The sequence below is a fragment of the Styela clava genome, chromosome 3, assembly GCF_964204865.1.
Source record: "Styela clava chromosome 3, kaStyClav1.hap1.2, whole genome shotgun sequence".
Classification (NCBI taxonomy): Eukaryota; Metazoa; Chordata; class Ascidiacea; order Stolidobranchia; family Styelidae; genus Styela; species Styela clava.
In genome coordinates, this window is record NC_135252.1 from 21,317,860 (window position 1) to 21,325,719 (window position 7,860).

Sequence of the window (7,860 nt, forward strand, 5' to 3'; positions counted from 1 at the left end):
ATGTATGTGCACGGATACACAAGGACCTCATATATAAAAAAGACTGTTGTTTACGACTATACCTGAATGCAATATGTAGCTGTATATATGTGCATAGATACACAAAGACTTTATATTTTAAAAAGGCTGTTGTTTGAAATTATACCCAAATTCCATACGTAGCTGTATGTAAGTGCACTGATACACAAAGACCTTATATATAAATAAAGACTGTTGTCTAAGATTATACCCAAATTCCATACGTAGCTGTATGTATGTGAACGGATACATGGAGCCCTTAAATATAGACTTGTTTAGGACAACCCAAATGTCATACATAGCTGTATATATGTGCACAGATACACAAAGACCTTATATATATAAAAGACTGTTGTTTAAGACTATTGTTTAGGACTATATCCAAATGTCATACATAGCTGTATATATGTGCACAGATACACAAAGACCTTATATATATAAAAGACTGTTGTTTAAGACTGTTGTTTAGGACTACCCAAATGTCATACATAGCTGTATATATGTGCACAGATACACAAAGACCTTATATATATAAAAGACTGTTGTTTAAGACTATTGTTTAGGACTATATCCAAATGCCATACGTACATGTATGTATGTGCACGGATACACAAAGACCTTGTATATATATATATATATATATATATATATAAGACTATTGTCTAAGATTATACCCAAATTCCATACGTAGCTGTATATATATGTGTACGGATACATGGAGCCCTTAAATATAGACTTGTTTAATACTACCCAAATGTCATACTTAGCTGTATATATGTGCACAGATACACAAAGACCTTATATATATAAAAGACTGTTGTTTAAGACTATTGTTTAGGACTATACCCAAATGCCATACGTACATGTATGTATGTGCACGGATACACAAAGACCTTGTATATATATATATATATAAGACTATTGTCTAAGATTATATACAAATTCCATACGTAGCTGTGTATATATGTGAACGGATACATGGAGCCCTTAAATATAGACTTGTTTAGGACTACCCAAATGTCATACATAGCTGTATATATGTGCACAGATACACAAAGACCTTATATATATAAAAGACTGTTGTTTAAGACTATTGTTTAAGACTATACCCAAATGCCATACGTAGCTGTATGTATGGAAACGGATACATGGAGCCCTTAAATATAGACTTGTTTAAGACTACCCAAATGTCATACATAGCTGTATATGTGTGCACAGATACATAAAGACTTATATATATAAAAGACTGTTGTTTAAGATTATACCCAAATTCCATACGTAGCTGTATGAATGTGCACTGATACACAAAGACCTTATATATAAAAAAGACTGTTATTGAAGACTATACCCAAATTCCATACGTAGCTGTACGTATGTCCACGGATACACAAGCACCTTATATATGAAAAAGACTGTTGTTTACGACTATACCCGAATGTTATACGTAGCTGTATGCATGTGCACGGATACGCAAAGACCTTATATATAGAAAAGACTTGTTTAAGACTATACCCAAATGCCATACGTAGCTGTATGTGCAAAGATACACAGAACTTTATATATATATAAAAAGACTGTTGTTTAAGACTATATCTAAATGCCATACGTAGCTGTATGTATGTGCAATGATGACACAAAAACCCTTATATATATATATATATATATATATAGAAGACTGTTGTTTAAAACTATACCCAGATGCAATACGTAGCTTTATGTATGTGCACCAATACACAAAGACCTTTTATATAATAATAAAAAACTGTTGTTTAAGACTATACCCAAATGCCATACGTACTGTACAAGAATTATATTCGAAAGTTTAACATATGTCGACACATGAGGAACTGACTATTTATGTGATTTTCGTAGGTACAAACGGATTCTTGATTGAACCCATTGCTAAGAAAACTAGATACAATTGTTATTTGTATTTTAACACCCTACAATGCAATCCTCTATTTGATGAATATTTCTTTCGTTATAGGAATGCATACCACCATATTTTGTAATAGATATATTTATAATAACAAACCATTGTTTTATATTCATTTATATTTTATAAATAAGCTACAACAATGCTATATATGATGTTTTGCAATGAACATTTGAATTATGATTTATACGTATATCACAAAATTCTGTAGTAGTCATATTTATAATAACAAATCATTGTTCTATATTAATTTTCATTTTGAATTTTTCATTTAATCCTCTCTGTTTCATTTTTTAATTTACCAACTGTTATTTGTATTTTTTACTGGGCTACAATACAATTCTATATTTGATGTTTTGCCGTAAACAAATTGAATTAATTCTTTTTTCATATATATGTATATCACAAAATTATGTAGAAGTCATATTTATAACAACCAATTATTGTTCTATATTCATTTATATTTTAAATTTTTTATTTCATCCTCTCTGTTCCATTTTTAAATTTAGAAACCGTTATTTTTATTTTCTGCTACACTACAATACAATCCTATATTTAGTGTTTGCCCTGTAATAATGTTTCTTCCGGTATGTCTATCACCAAATTCTGTAATGGATATAATTATTATAGCAAGTGTATTATTTGTTTTATTATCATTTATATTTCAAATTTCTCATTCCATCCTCCATTTTTTCCATTTCGATATAATATTTATCTGATTATAATCATATTGATTCAATAATTCACGAAATTGTATGTTTATTACTGATATTTACTGTATATTTATTAATGAAGCTTGTAATATGCTGTATGTATATTTGGCTATCTTATTTGTCATAATCATTATTTTCTCTCCTATTTTTGGGAATATTTGCAACAGGAAACAAGAAATCGTAGCAGCGACAAAAAAAAGAAAAGTATTCACAGGGCTGGCCATGGCTTTTTTGTTTTTATTATTTTATTTGTTATAGATAGATTTAGACCCATTCCCGCTATTAGGAATAATAAGGATTTTATTAGACGTAGATATTTTTAATGTTTTTATTCTTATTGCACTGAAAAAAGTGACAATGGCTTTTTTGTTTTTATTATTTTATTTGTTATAGATAGATTTAGACCCATTCCCGCTATTAGGAATAATAAGGATTTTATTAGGCGTGGATATTTTTAATATATTTATTCTTATTGCACTGGAAAAAGGCTTAGACATTTTTGATGTTATTCTAGCTTTTCAGATACAGAATTAAGAAGACACTGAAGAAATTAGGAATAGGCGGAATCCACGAAAATCTACACTATATGTCAATATGTTTACGCGTTTTATTAGGCTTAGATATTTTCAATGTTATTCTAGCTTCTCAGGTGCAGGATTATGAAGATACTGAGAAAATGAAAAAAAAACACACAAGACTTATTCTTATTGCACTGGAAAAAGGCTTAGATATTTTTGATGTTGTTCTAGCTTTTCAGATACAGAATTATGAAGACACTGAAGAAATTAGGAAAAGGCGGAATCCACGAAAATCTACACTATATGTCAATATGTTTACGCGTTTTATTAGGCTTAGATATTTTCAATGTTATTCTAGCTTCTCAGGTGCAGGATTATGAAGATACTGAGAAAATGAAAAAAAAAACACACAAGACGAGGAAAAACAATATCACATGTAAATATGTTTACGAACTTTATTAGGCTTAGATATTTTTAATGTTATTCTAGCTTCTCAGGCTCAGAATTATGGAGATACTGAAGAAATGAAGAAAAGACGCCAACAATTAATATCAACATTACATGTAAATATTTTTACGAATTTTATTAGTTTTAGATATATTTGAAGTTATTCTAGCTTCGCAGGTGCAGAATTATGGAGGCCCTGAAGAAATGACATAATCAAGGGAAAGCTACATTAAGAAAAGGCGGAATCAAATACCGATATAGGATACCGGTAAATATGTTACATATGTTTTATCAAGCTTCCTCCCCCCACCTAATGTTTATTTTGACTTCAGTTCGATATAATATTTTTCTGATTATATTCATACTGATGCAATAATACAAGAATTTTTATGTTTATTACCGATATAGATCATTTTATAATAAAGCCAGTTTTGTAAGATGCTGTTTTTATAGTTGGTAATTTTATTTGTCATAAATTTTTTTTACTTCTATTTTTTGAGAGATTTTCAACAGGATATAGGATATCGTGGGAGCAACAAAAGATGAAGAGTAAAAACAGAGCTTGTCATGACTTTTTTATTTTTAATATTTTGTTTGTTATACATAGATTTAGACCCATTACCGCCATTAGGAATGATAGGGATTTTATTAGGCTTAGATACTTTTACTATTATTCTAGCTTCTCAGGTGCAGAATTATGAAGACTCTGAAAAGAAGAAGAAAGGACACAATCAAGAAAAATCAACATTACAAGTAAATATTTTTACGAATTTCATTAGGCCTAAATACTTTTAATGTTATTCTAGCTTCTCAGACGCAGAATTATGAGGACACTGAAGAAATGAAGAAAAGACACAATCAAGGAATATCAACATTACATGTAAATATTTTTACGAATTTCATTAAGCTTAGATACTTTCAATATTATTCTAGCTTCTTAGGTGCAGAATTATGAAGATATTGAAGAAATGAAGAAAAGACGCAATCAATGAAAATCTACATTACATGTGAATTTAATGGTATTCTAGCTTCTCCGGCGCAGAATTATGAAGATAATGAGAAATGAAGAAAAGACGCAATTGAGGAAAAGCTACGTTACTTGTAAATATTTTAACGAATTTTATTAGGCTTAGATACTTTCAATCTCATTCTAGCTTCTCAGGCGCAGAATTAAGAAGATACTGAAGAAATGAAGAGAATACGCAATCAGGGAAAATCTACGTTACATGTGAATATTTTACAAATTTTATTGGGCTTAGATACTTCAATGGTATTCTAGCTCCTCAGACGCAGAATTATGGAGATACTGAATAAAAGACGCAGACAAGGAAAATCCCCATGTAAATATTTTTACGAATATTATTTCATATTTATTACTGATATAGAATAATTAAAGCCATTTTTGTAATATGATATTTTTATATTTGGTGATCTTATTTGTCATAAATAAATTTTCCTTCTATTTTTTGAGATATTTTTAACAGGATATAGGATATCGTGAGAGCAACAAAAGAAGAAAAGTAAAAACAGGGCTTGTCATGACTTTTTATTTTTAATGTTCTGTTTGTTATAGATAAATTTAAACCCATTCCCGCCATTAGGAATGATAGGGATTATATTAGGATTAGATAATTTTAATGTTATTCTAGCTTCTCAGACGCAGAATTATGAGGACACTGAAGAAATGAAGAAAAGACACAATCAAGGAATATCAACATTACATGTAAATATTTTTACGAATTTTATTAAACTTTGATACTTTTAATGTTTTTCTAGCTTCTCATGCGCAGAATTATGAAGACACTGAAGAAAAGACACAATCAATGAAAATCTACATTACATGTAAATATTTTTACGAATTTTATTAGGCTTAGATACTTTTAATATTATTCTAGCTTCTCAGATGCAGAATTATGAAGATATTGAAGAAATGAAAAAAAAGACGCAATCAATGAAAATCTACATTACATGTGAATTTAATGGTATTCTAGCTTCTCCGGCGCAGAATTATGAAGATACTGAAGAAATGAAGAAAAGACGCAATTAAGGAAAAGCTACATTACATGTAAATAGTTTAAGAATTTAATTAGGCTTAGATACTTCATTGTTATTCGAGCTTCTCAGACGCAGAATTATGGAGATACTGAAAAAAAGACGCAGTCAAGGAAAATCCACATGTAAATATTTTTACGAATTTTATTTCATATTTATTACTGATATAGAATATTTAAAGCCATTTTTGTAATATGCTGTTTCTATATTTGGCGATCTGATTTGTCATAAATATTTTTTCCTTCTATTTTTTGAGATATTTTCAACAGGAAATAGAATATCATAAGAGCAACAAAAGAAAAAAAGTAAAAACAGGGCTTGTCATGACTTTTTTATTTTTTAATGTTTTGTTTTTTATAGGAAAATTTAGACCCATTCCCGCCATTAGGATTAACAGGGATTTTATTAGGCTTTTATACTTTTAATGTTATTCTAGCTTCTCAGGCGCAGAATTATGGGGATGCTGAAGAAATGAGGAAAAGACACAATCAAAGAAAAGCTACTTTACATGTAAATATATTTACGATCTTTATTGGGCTTAGATACTTTTAATGTTATTCTAGCTTCTCAGGTGCAGAATTATGAGGACACTGAAGAAATGAAAAAAGGCGCAATCAAGGAATATCAACATTACATGTAAATATTTTTACGAATTTTATTTAATATTTATTACTGATATAGAATATTTAAAGCCATGTTTTGTAATATGCTGTTTTTATATTTGGCGATCTTATTTGTCATAAATATTTTTTCCTTCTATTTTTTGAAATATTTTCAACAGGAAATAGAATATCATGAGAGCAACAAAAAAAAAAAGTAAAAACAGGGCTTGTCATGACTTTTTTATTTTTTAATGTTTTGTTTTTTATAGGAAAATTTAGACCCATTCTCGCCATTAGGAATAACAGGGATTTTATTAGGCTTATATACTTTTAATGTTATTCTAGCTTCTCAGGCGCAGAATTATGAGGACACTGAAGAAATGAAGAAAAGACACAATCAAGGAATATCAACATTACATATAAATATTTTTACGAATTTCATTAAGCTTAGATACTTTTAATGTTTTTCTAGCTTCTCAGGCGCAGAATTATGAAGACGCTGAAGAAAACACACAAGGAAAATCTACATTACATGTAAATATTTTTACGAATTTCATTAGGCTTAGATACTTTCAATATTATTCTAGCTTCTCAGGTGCAGAATTATGAAGATATTGAAGAAATGAAGAAAAGACGCAATCAATGAAAATCTACATTACATGTGAAACTAATGGAATTCTAGCTTCTCCGGCGCAGAATTATGAAGATAATGAGAAATGAAGAAAAGACGCAATTAAGAAAAAGCTACGTTACTTGTAAATATTTTAACGAATTTTATTAGGCTTAGATACTTTCAATCTCATTCTAGCTTCTCAGGCGCAGAATTAAGAAGATACTGAAGAAATGAAGAGAATACGCAATCAAAGAAAATCTACGTTACATGTGAATATTTTACAAATTTCATTAGGCTTAGATACTTCAATGGTATTCTAGCTTCTCAGACGCAGAATTATGGAGATACTGAATAAAAGACGCAGACAAGGAAAATCCCCATGTAAATATTTTTACGAATATTATTTCATATTTATTACTGATATAGAATAATTAAAGCCATTTTTGTAATATGATATTTTTATATTTGGTGATCTTATTTGTCATAAAGAAATTTTCCTTCTATTTTTTGAGATATTTTTAACAGGATATAGGATATCGTGAGAGCAACAAAAGAAGAAAAGTAAAAACAGGGCTTGTCATGACTTTTTATTTTTAATGTTTTGTTTGTTATAGATAAATTTAGACCCATTCCCGCCATTAGGAATGATAGGGATTATATTAGGATTAGATACTTTTAATGTTATTCTAGCTTCTCAGGCGCAGAATTATGAGAACACTGAAGAAATGAAGAAAAGACACAATCAAGGAATATCAACATTACATGTAAATATTTTTACGAATTTTATTAAGCTTTGATACTTTTAATGTTTTTCTAGCTTCTCAGGCGCAGAATTATGAAGACACTAAAGAAAAGACACAATCAAGGAAAATCTACATTACATGTAAATATTTTTACGAATTTTATTAGGCTTAGATATTTTTAATAATATTCTAGCTTCTCAGATGCAGAATTATGGAGA